This window comes from Pinus tabuliformis, chromosome 5_1 (genome assembly GCF_031772625.1).
Source record: "Pinus tabuliformis cultivar Carrire ecotype Pingquan chromosome 5_1, CPIR1, whole genome shotgun sequence".
Lineage (NCBI taxonomy): Eukaryota > Viridiplantae > Streptophyta > Pinopsida > Pinales > Pinaceae > Pinus > Pinus tabuliformis.
Genome location: NC_142305.1, coordinates 79786351 through 79799019, shown reverse-complemented (window position 1 = coordinate 79799019; position 12669 = coordinate 79786351).

The following is a 12669-nucleotide window of genomic DNA, read 5'->3' as shown; positions in this document are numbered from 1 at the left end:
GTAGGATATTGGAAAAGGAAAAGCCTTCTGTAGTTATTGTTGGGTTGTGTTATATTTGGACCCTATATTAGGTTGGGCGAACCTACCTATGGTTTTGTGCATGATTTTCGCACATGGTATTGGACGCGATGGTTTTTCGGTCCATGGTATTGGATGCTTCGGCATGTATAAATATGTATTGTAACATTGAAAGGAAAATAATGAAAAATCAAGCTGGTAGTCCCGGTTTTGGGATCCAAGGAAAAATCTCTGTGCATATGTGTTTTATGGGTTATGCTCTCGCATTGTTTATTTTCTTTGTTTAAGAATTCGTATGCAGGTAATTTCTGTACAGGGTTAAAACCTACATTTGGTATCAGAGTTGTTTTGGCTTCAAGGGGACGCCTTTGTTGCTGAGGGGTTTCACTCGGGCCTGTGGTAGACCCTGTTCAGTGGGAGATCTGCGAGATCGATTCTGGTGGTGAAAGAAGATGGCGAGCAGTGGAAAGATCGAGATTGAGAAGTTCAATGGTCAGAGTTTTGAGTTGTGGAAACTCAAGATGGAGGATCTGTTGGTCGATAAAGATCAGTGGATCATGGTAGATCCGGGTACTAAACCATCGGGAGTGACCGATGAAGAATGGAAGAAATTGGATCGGAAGGCAAAGAGCACAATACGATTGTGTGTCTCAGATTCAGTATTGCTGAATGTATCAGGGGAAGCTACGGCAAAGGCTTTGTGGGTCAAGTTAGGGACTTTGTACCAATCTAAGTCTCTGGTGAATAAACCGTTCCTGCGGAAAAAGCTGTATAACCTGAGGATGAAAGATGGAGACTCGGTGACAGAGCATCTGAATGCGTTTAATACTGTGGTAAGTCAATTATTATCTGTTGATATTAAAATTTCAGATGAAGATAAGTGCATCAGTCTATTGTGTTCTCTACCAGATTCGTGGGATAGTCTGGTTATTGCAATAGGTAGCAATGCAACTGCTTTGCAGTTTGATGAAATAGTCTCAGCCTTGCTGATGGAGGAGATGAGACGGAAGAATATGGACAACCAGAATGGTGATGCCTTGTCTGTACGAGGACGGTCCCAGAACAGAAACAAAAATAAGTCATCGAGTGGGAGATCTAAATCTAGAGGGAGATCTAAATCTCCAGGAAAACCTACAAAGGTGGTGTGCTGGAAATGCGGAAAGGAAGGGCACTTCAGAAGGGATTGTAAATCTAAAGCTCCTGATAAAGGAAAGGGATCTGATGATGCTCCTTCTGCAGAGGCGAAAACCACCTCAGATGAAGGTGGGGATGTGTACTTGGCTTCTTCAAGTACACATGTAGATCATGAGGCATGGTTGATTGACTCAGGTGCATCCTTTCACTTCACTCCCCATAGAGAGTGGTTCTACGAGTATGAGAAATACGATAGTGGTGATGTCTTCTTAGGAGATGATAGGAAGGCTAGAATCATTGGTCGGGGAAAAGTAAAGTTGAAGTTGCAAGGTGGAAGGGTTAGAACACTTCCGGGTGTTCTACATATTCCTGCATTGGCCAGAAATCTGATTTCTGTAAGCAAGTTGGATGATGCAGGTGTAAAGACGGTGTTCGAGAAAGATACCTGCAAGATGGTTCAAGGAGCACTGATATTGATGCGGGGAGTTCGGATTGGAACTCTGTACAAGCTGCAAGGTAGCACTATTGTTGATAGGCGCAATAGTTCTATGGTTCCTGAAAATGGAGTAGAAAATCTAGTGGTCTCTGGAGAGAAGACCATGTTGTGGCATCAAAGGCTTGGACATATTGGAGAGAAGGGCCTTCGAATACTTCATGGTAAAGGTATGGTAGAAGGTATGAATGATAACTCTCTGGATTTTGATTTCTGTGAAAATTGTGTGTATGTGAAGCAGAATCGAGTGAGTTTCCCCTCTGGTGGTAAGAGGACGAAACAAATATTAGAGCTTGTGCACAGTGATGTGTTTGGACCTGTGAAGGTTCCATCACTGGGTAAGTCTGTGTACTATGTATCATTCATAGATGACTTCTCAAGGAATACATGGATATATTTCCTTAAGAAGAAATCTGAAGTCTTTGACAGGTTTAAAGAATTTAAGGCTCTGGTGGAAAATCAGACAGAGAAGAAGATAAAGGTGCTGAGGACAGATAATGGTGGAGAATTTTGCAGCAAGGAATTTGAAGAATTTTGTAAGAAGTGTGGTATAGCACGGCAGAATACTACTCCATATACACCTCAGCAAAATGGAGTCGCAGAAAGAATGAACAAGACGTTGATGGAAAGGGCGAGAAGCATGCTCAGTGGTGCCGGGTTAGGACAGGAATTCTGGGTAGAGGCGGTGGATACTGCACGTTACCTGATCAAAAGATCACCCTCATCAGCGTTGGAGGATAAGACTCCACAAGAAGTATGGACTGGTAAGAAACCCTCTCTTTCACATCTGAGGGTATTTGGATGTGATGCATATGTACATGTTCCAAAGAAGAAACGAACCAAGTTAGATAGTAAATCTGAAAAGTGAATCTTTATTGGGTATAAGGATGGTTTAAAGGGTTATAAGCTTTGGAACCCAGTCACACGGAAGGTTGTGTACAGCCGAGATGTGGTGTTCAGAGAGGTAAAAGATGTTATTCAATCTGAAGTCGAACCAAAGGAACCTGAGAAGATAGAGTTTGAGCCAAAGGAGGAAGAATCAAACTCTGCAGCATAGGAGGAATCAGAAGATGAAGAGCCACAAACTCCGGCTGTGAGAAGATCAGGTCGAGAAAGAAGGCAGCCAGAAAGGTATAGTCCATCTGCTTTCAGTTCAAATTTTTCTTTGTCTGTTACTGATGATGATCCCAGAACTATGAAGGAAGCAGTGGATTCAGAGGATGGAAAACTCTGGAAAGAGGCCATGGTTGATGAAATGGCATCTTTGCACAAAAATGAGGCTTGGAATCTGGTAGAGTTGCCGGCTGGAAGGAAACCCATTGCAAGAAAATGGGTGTTCAAGAAGAAGACTAATGCAGAAGGAAAGGTGGAGAAATACAAAGCTCGGTTGGTAGCAAAAGGTTATTCCCAGGTGCCGGGAATTGATTTTGGTGATATTTTTTCTCCTGTTGCCAAGGTAGCTTCTATTAGATTACTTTTATCTGTTGCTGCTGCTTTTGATTTTGAGGTAGAACAGATGGATGTGAAGATAGCATTTATTCACGGGGATTTGGAAGAGGAAATCTACATGAGGCAACCTGAAGGCGTTGCGGTGAATGGTAAGAAAGAACTGGTATGCAAGTTAAAGAAGTCTCTGTATGGGTTAAAACAGTCACCAGAAGCAAAGCAGATCATTGTGTGTATTTTAAATTAATTGGTGACCGTGTTATTTATCTGGTCTTGTATGTGGATGATATGTTGCTGGTTGGAAATGACAAAGAAATTATCCAGGATTTGAAGACCCAATTGTCCTCCAAATTTGACATGAAAGATCTTGGTGCTGCAAACTATATTTTGGGCATGGAAATTAAAAGAGATCGGGCAAAGAGGAAGCTCTGGTTAAACCAGAGGAAGTATGTCGAGACAATACTGCAGAGGTTTAATATGCAGGATAGTAAACCGGTGAAGGTTCCTATTCCTGTAGGTCTGAGGTTATCTGCTGAACAATGTCCCAAGACACAAGAAGAGGAAGAGGACATGTCCCGTGTTCCATATGCAAGTGCAGTCAGTAGCCTGATGTATGCAATGGTCTGTACTAGACCTGAGATTGCACATGCAGTGGGAGTATTGAGCAGGTTTATGTCAAAACCTGGGAAGGAGCACTGGACAGCAGTGAAGCGGGTTTTCAAGTATTTGCGTGGCACTAGTGATTATGGTTTGTGCTACCAAGGAAGACCAGGATTGGACAAAGTGTTGGATATTCATGGTTTTGTTGATGCAGACTGGGCTGGAGATCTGGATCAGAGAAGATCTACAAGTGGGTATGTGTTTAACCTATTTGGAGGTGCAATCAGTTGGATGAGTAAGAAAAAATCTGTAGTGGCACTATCAACTACAGAGGCAGAATACATGGCAGCCACTCATGCAAGCAAGGAAGCATTTTGGTTGCAGAGATTGTGTTCAAGTATGGGTTTAGTACAGGGAGATATAAGAATAGACTGTGACAGCCAAAGTGCAATTTTCTTGGCAAAGAACCCTGCTTATCATTCAAAGACAAAGCACATTGATGTTCAGTATCACTTTGTGAGGGATATGATAGAAGACAAAAAGGTGTTGCTGGTAAAGGTGGACACTTTGAATAATACTGTAGATGCATTGAAAAATTTTCTGAGCTCTGAGAAGTTCTCTTGGTGTAGAGAAACAATGGGTGTTTCAGGGCTGGAAAAATGACTAAGCTCTCTTGTGGCCCCCTGTGGAAAGAAAACAACAAGTGGGAGATTGTTGGGTTGTGTTATATTCTTTCCACGACTAACCTACGTAGTTAAACGGGGGGTTAGAGGGGGGCAGAAGCCCCCCTCTACGGGGTTCGGGGCAGCGCCCCGGGAAAATTTTTTTTGGACCCTATATTAGGTTGGGCGAACCTACCTATGGTTTTGCGCATGATTTTCGCACATGGTATTGGACGCGATGGTTTTTCGGTCCATGGTATTGGATGCTTCAGCATGTATAAATATGTATTGTAACATTGAAAGGAAAATAATGAAAAATCAAGCTGGTAGTCCCGGTTTTGGGATCCAGGGAAAAATCTCTGTGCATATGTGTTTTATGGGTTATGCTCTCGCATTGTTTATTTTCTTTGTTTAAGAATTCGTATGCAGGTAATTTCTGTACAGGGTTAAAACCTACAGTTATTCAGGAACATGACCATTCTGAGGAATATTCTCTATAGCTCAATAAAAGTTTTGAAAGAACATCTCTCCAAATCCAGAATACTGAAAATGAAAAATAGAAAGAACCAATGAACTCAACTCCTATCATTGAGCACCTAGTATCTAATTCTTCACCTCCTTTTCATGAAAGATTACAAGTGGATAGAGGGGTAGAAAAGAAGATTATGTTGCCTGATTATGATTTTCTAGATGAATTGAAAAATGTCTGTATCAAAATCCCTTTGTTACAAGCCATTAAGGAGATTCCAATTCTAGCTAAAATGATAAAGGAGTTGAACATAAAGAAACGAGGAAGAAAAACAAAAGAAATAAAAAGAATTCACCTGGTAGGAAAAATAGCAGACATAATGATGAGAAAAATTGCCATACAAAAATATGTACATCCAGGAAGCCCAATTGTGAAAACACATATCAGAGGAGTTGAAATTCTGAATACATTGATTGATTTAGGAACAACAATAAAAATCACAAGCAAACAAACCATGGAACAGCTCAAGCTTCCGAATCTTCTTTACACACCTACATTACTGCAATTAACAGATAGATCTGTAATCAAACTAGATGGTGTGTTAGAAGATATTTCAGTGTCCTTAGATTCTTGGGAATAACCTGTTGATTTTATGATCTTAACCCCAAGAAAAATCTAGGAGGACATGCACTTGTATTAGGAAGACCTTGGCTGGCCACAGCTGATGCTTTCATTAGATGTAGATCTAGTGACACGTATATTTCTAATGGGAATTGTTAGGATATTCCGACACATAGGAAATAGTTAAGTATAACTTGGTCTAGTATAGAGTTAGGTAAAGTGTGTTTCTTTACTATGTACATTTTGTAACTTACAATCCGATGGTCACAATATGTAGTGATCTGACGGTTCATTCTCTCCTTGGTATTACCGACACTTGATCCATGGCTTAACACCCGATTGGTCCATGATCTCTATTTAAAGAGCATGGAGGGTTATTTGTAGGTTAACCCATTCATGAGAGAAGCTTATGTAAATTTTCATTCTTTTATTAATAAATTTCCTGAAGTGGCCGCGTTGGCTCAGGTCGTGGACTGTTTCCCTCTTTGAGGGTTTTAACCACGTCAAAACACTGGTGTATTGATCTGTGATCTGTGTGTGAGCGCTGTCCTTTGGTGTTCTGTCTGAGGAACTTACCCTGTAAATTCCTACATGGTATCAAAGCTATTTGAGGGCTGCGTCCATTGGTGATCCAAATCTGAAGCTGGTAGAACTGCATCCGACCGTCGTTTCCTAGATCTATTGTTTCTGATTACTTTCGGGCCGAGAGGACTGCTCTATTGTGTTGGGAGCATCTATTCCAGTGAGGAACCCCTTTCATTTCATACGAAAAGGTTTCCGGTAGCCCTAGCTACGTCATTTTTCAGATCTGGAGGTATACAATGTTTATTTGCAGTTTACAGTTATTTTCTCTCTATTTATTTCGGTTTCAGTTTATTTAGCTTTTTATATTACCGGATCTATACCTTTCATTTCTGCATATGCTCTTTGCCCCGTGACTCTGTGCGATTTGGGCAAATCAGAAACAGAAAGGAAGGATTTTTCTCATGCATATGCTCTTTTCGCTGTGCCTTAGTGTGATCTCGGAAAATCAGAAACATTGAGGAAAATATTTAGTTTCCGGCTAAAGCTAACTTCAAGCCGCAAGGTTTGTTTTTTTTGTATGTCCGTGTTGGGTTTTGTGTTTTTTTTTGTAGGGAAAAATAGTTTACTCAAAGCAAGCACGCAACCCAAAGCTTCAACTCTCTCTCTCTCTCTCTCTAACTTTTTGTATAGCTCACTTGGTTCAAAGCTAATTTATGAGAGTGGATGTCTTCAGTTCAAGTCTCCTTTTTGTGGGGGCAGATTTTTCATTTCTGCACATTCTCTCTCTCTCTCTCTCTCTCTCTCTCTCTCTCAAACTTTTTGTATAGCTCACTCGGTTCAAAGCTAATTTATGAGAGTAGAGGTCTTGAGTTCAAGCCTCCTTTTTGTGGGGGCGGTTTTTTCATTTATGCACATTCCTGCACTTCGTCGGCATCTTCATCATTTTTTTTTCAAAAATCCATAACTTCTTCATCCAGAAGCCGTTTTTAGAACCAGTTTTTTTGAAACAACCTAATTTTTCGAAATCTTGCCATTGGAACACTTAGTTTCAGCATCTATAGTCTTAGTTTTTGTTAAAATGGAAATTCCATGCCAAGTTATTCTTGACAGCACCAACTACTTCCAATGGTGGTCCTACATTGTGGATTTACTTAGAAGTAAAGGTCTTTACAGAATAACCTCAGGCCAAGAGACCAAACCGAAAGATGAAGATAAGGCAGCTAAATGGGAAAATAGGCAAGACCAAGCACGTGGGTTGATAGGGATGTCTATTTCTCCAAATCTTAGATTCCATATTGCAGAACTTGATGCTCCTGATGAAGCAATGAAACATATTACTAAAGTCTTTGGAATTAAAAATGAACTTAGAGCCCATCAACTTGAAAATGAGTTGCTTACATTGGACCCCAATAATTTTTCTTGCATTGAAGATTTTTTGTCCAAGTTCAGGACCCTTAGACTTCTCTTGGAAGGTGTTAACGTTAAGAAAGAAGATAGTAACCTTATCTATTCCATTCTTACTAAGTTGGGACCAGCCTACTCTGTGTTTGTTTCCACCTTCCATTCTACAAGAGAAGCCTTCATTTCTCAAGGACAAGACTACAAGTCCCCTTCCTTTGATTCTTTTTGTGATTCTTTAATAAGATAACAAGAAAAGCTCTTACACCTTGGTCTTATTAATCTTGGAAACTCTTCTAAGAAAGCGTTAGCCACCCAGCAGCAACTAAATCCAAAGAATCCTAAGAAGTTGTATCCTAAAAAGAATGGTCCTAAACCAAACAAGGGTCCTAAGCAATTTCAGCCTCAAAATGAAAAATAATTTCAACAAAATGATAAGACATTGAACAAAAACAAAGGGAAGAAGACTGATAGACATTGCAACTTTTGTAATCGAGATGGCCACTTAGAATCCAAATGCTTTAAGAATATGGAAGCCTTGGAAGCAGCAATGAAGAAGCATAACATTCATTTGGAGCACTCTTCAACTTCAACTTCATCTTCAAGAATGGCACTTTCTGCATGTGGTTGTCAAGCATCTTGGTCTGGCTATGCACTAAATGTATCTTCTTCTTCTCATTCTCATGAGTGGCTCATTGATTCTGGAGCTTCTTATCACATGGCCAAGAACAAAGCCATGTTTTTTTCTTTAAATGATTGTAACACCAAAAATATATATGTTGGTGATGATAGATCTCTTAGTGTTGTAGGGACTGGAACTGTTCATATAGACAATGGTCAATTTAATGATGTATTATGTGTTCCAACCTTATCCTGCAACCTTCTATCTGTATATCAGATAACTCATTCAGGTGAAGGTAAAATTGTTGAATTTTCACCTCATGATGTTGTAATTAAGGACCTAAGATATCCTAGACAGATTTTAGCTACTGGCATTGCTAATGATTCTACAAGGTTGTATAAGTTTCACAACTTTGGATCATCAAATCTTCCCTCGGTATTTGTTGCTCATAATGATGAAGTGAGCAAACTTTGGCATGAGCGATTTGGTCACTTAAACTATCGCTCTCTTCAGAATCTATGTAAAGAAAATATGGTGACAGGTCTTCCAATGGTATCTTGCAGAGATGGTGTTTGTTCCGGATGTATACTCGGAAAACATCATCGGGACAGTTTTGAAAAATGTGCCTCTTGGCACGCCTCAGCCCCTTTACAACTCGTGCATAGTGATTTATGTGGTCCACTTCCAGTTGTTTCCTTCTCTGGCTACAAGTATTTCTTAAATTTCATTGATGATTTCTCCAGACGCACTTGGGTATACTTCTTAAAACTCAAGAGTGAAGTATTTAACATGTTCTTGGCCTTTAAGGCCTTTGTGGAAAAACAATCTGGACATCAAATTCTTAAGCTAAGATCGGATAATGGAGGAGAATATGTTAACAACAAATTAATCAACTTTTGCACTGAGAATGGAATTCAAATGCAACATACTGTTCCATATACTCCACAACAAAATGGTGTAGCTGAAAGGAAGAATCACACCTTACAGGAAATGGCTAATTGTATGCTTCAATCTAAAGGACTTAGTCTTAATTATTGGGTAGAAGCAATTAACTGTGCAAATTACATAATAAATTGCACTCCTACTAAGGTTTTAAATAATATCACTCCAGAAGAAGCATGGAGCTCAATTAAACCAGATGTAAGTCACTTTCGCGTTTTTGGAAGTGAAGCATGGGCCCATATTCCAGATGAGAAACATAAAGCTTTAGAACCTAAGAGTGAAAAATGTATTTTTGTTGGATATTCTAAAGATGTCAAAGGATATAGACTTATTCCACTTAAGTCCAAAAATGTTATCATTAGAAGAGATGTAAAATTTTCTGAAAATATATCGGCCTACGAGCCTAGTTCGGCGGATGTGCCACCTCTCCCTATCTCTTCTACTTTTGAAAATATTTCTTCTTCAGATGATGAAAGCGAGGATGAAAATCCTCCCCCACCTTCTCAGGATCCTCCTTCAGCTCCTCAACTTCCAAAATGGGTCCGTGCTACTCGGGATGCAGTAGGTGATCTTGCCGGTGATCCTACAGATCAGCGACGTACATGTTCTCAGTTTGATAGAGCCTCTTCTTTACTAGCTCAAGCTTCAGTGAATTATGATCCTGACACCTTTGTAGAATCTTCAGGCCATCCAGATATGGAAGCAGCTATGAATGAAGAATATCATTCATTATTAGCAAATGATACATGGGATCTTGTTCCTCTACCAAAGGGACGAAAACTTGTTAGATGCAAATTGGTTTATAGAACCAAGAATGGACCAGATGGGAAAGTTGATAAACATAAAGCTCGTCTTGTTGCTAAGGGTTTTTCACAAGTTGAAGGCATTGACTACACTGAAACCTTCTCCCCTGTTTCCAAAATGAACTCTATCCACCCTGTTCTTTCCCTTGCTGCCTCTTTCAAATGGGAAGTCCATCAGATGGATGTTAAATCTGCCTTCTTGCATGGGGACTTGCATGAAGAACTATATATGGAACAACCTATTGGCTTTATAAAAACAGACTCCAGCCTTGTATGTCGGCTTCAGAAATCCCTTTATGGTCTCAAGCAAGCTCCTCGAGCTTGGTATGCCAAAATGGATAACTTTCTTTTAGAAAATGGCTTTTCTAGGTGTCATTCTGACAATACTGTCTACACCAAGAAAGTGGGCAAGTCTCTTATCATTCTTGTTCTTTATGTTGATGATCTTATCCTGACTAGTAGTGATCCCAACCATATAAACCATGTGAATTCTATCCTTAAAAGGAAGTTTGAAATGATAGACTTAGGACATTTACATTATTTTCTTGGTCTTCAAGTCTTGCAATCCAAGGAAGGTATTTCCCTTTCCCAGTCCAAGTATGCCTGTGATATTCTATGCCATTTTCACATGGAAGACTGTAAGCCAGCCCCTTCTCCCTTTCAGTCTGGAGTCAAACTTTTAGTCACTTGTACTTCTCCTGAAGTTGATGCTACCTTATATCGTCAACGTGTAGGAAAACTTTTGTATCTAACCCATACTCGTCCTGACCTTTCCTTTGCTGTTGGCCTTGTTGCTCGGTTTATGCAAAACCCACATGAAAGTCATTGGAAAGCAGCTAAAAGAATACTTTGTTATGTTCGAGGTACAGTTCAGTTTGGGATTCATTATGGTGCCGAAGCATCTCCTCTATTGGTTGGTTTCATTGATTCCAATTGGGCTGGTGACCCTGATGATCAAAAGTCTACTGCAGGTTATGTGTTCACTCTTGGTTCAGGACCTATTACATGGGCTTGCAAGAAACAAGGTTCCATTTCTCTTTCTTCAGCAGAAGCAGAGTATTGTGGTGCCATAGAAGCTAGTAAGGAAGCCTTGTGGCTTCGGCAGATCCTATCAGAGTTTGGCTTTCAGCAGCAACATCCGACTACACTTTGGTGTGATAATCAAAGTGCCATTCAACTATGCAAAGATCCAGTCCAACATCAACGCAACAAACACATTGAACTGCACATGCACTTCATCAGAAAGCTCATGCACGACCATGTTCTTGAAGTGCAATATTGTTCAACAGATGATCAATTTGCAGACATCTTTACAAAGGCTCTCACAGAGGCGAAGTTCACTAAACTGCGATTTATGGTTGGAGTTCAGGAAGTTGTCACTAAGGGGGAATAGGCTCTAATGCCTCCTCCCTTATCTTATTGTGTCATATTTTTAAATCCTTCAATCCTATCCCAAGTTGTTCTTAAGGGGGGATGTTAGGATATTCTGACACATAGGAAATAGTTAAGTATAACTTGGTCTAGTATAGGGTTAGGTAAAGTGTGTTTCTTTACTATGTACATTTTGTAACTTACAATCCGACGGTCACAAGATGTAGTGATTCGACAGTTCATTCTCTCCTCGGTATTACCGACACTTGATCCGTGGCTTGACACCTGATTGGTCCATGATCTCTATTTAAAGAGCATGGAGGGTCATTTGTAGGTTAACCCGTTCATGAGAGAAGCTTATGTAAATTTTCATTCTTTTATTAATAAATTTTCTGAAGTGGCCACGTTGGCTCAGGGCATGGACTGTTTCCCTCTTTGAGGGTTTTAACCACGTCAAAATATTGGTGTATTGATCTGTGATCTGTGTGAGCGGTGTCCTTTGGTGTTCTGTCTGAGGAATATATCCTATAAATTCCTACAGGAATTCAACTAAGAAATTCACTTTATATCCTCCAGCAAGAACAATCACAGAAATGGATGACAAAGAATGGATTGATGATGAAAATGAAATTCAACCTTTCTTTACTATTTCAGACATTAGTGAAGATAGTCAAATTTTGAAAACAATGGAAAATTCTGAATCATCTCCAGAATATGAACATGATCAATTCCAAGAGAAATCTAATATTGAATAGTCGTCATCTAGGAAAATGTCTCTTTATTCTATGGAAGAATTTGGTAGCTCTAAAATTGAAATCTTTCCAAGAAGACGTTGAACATAAGCAATAACTTGGAGAAATTACGATGAGAAAAGCTAACCAAAACATCACAACAACATTCTGCTGCATATGCATGGGAATATATTGACATGAAAGGAATTGGTCCTAAGATTTGTATACATCACATCTACATTGAGGGAAATTTTAAACCTATCAGACAACCTCAAAGAAGGATTAATCCAAATCTTAGGGAAATTGTGAAAGAAGAGCTGCACAAACAGTTGAATGTAAACTTCATTTACCCATTATTAGACAGCCAGTGGGTTTCCCCTTTAGTGATTGTGCCTAAAAAGAATGGTAAATTGAGGGTATGCATTGATTAATGAGAATTGAATAAAGCTACCCTTAAATATCATTTTCCTTTGCCCTTTATAGATCAAGTTTTAGATACATTAGTAGGTAAGAAGTATTTATCATTCTTAGATGGTTTTAGTGGTTATAATCAAATTCAGGTGGCACCTGAAGATCAAGATAAAACCACATTTACTTGTCCATGGGAAACCTATGCTTACCAAGTACTTCCTTTTGGATTATGTAATGCACCTGCAACATTCCAAAGAGCAGTACTAGGAATTTTTTCTGATCTAATACATGATTGTGTAGAGGTATATATGGATGACTTTACAGTCTATGGGAATACATTTGAAGAAGCTTTAGAAAATTTGGAAAAGGTTCTTAAAATATGTAAGGAAGCAAACCTTTCACTAAGCCATGAAAAATGTTTTA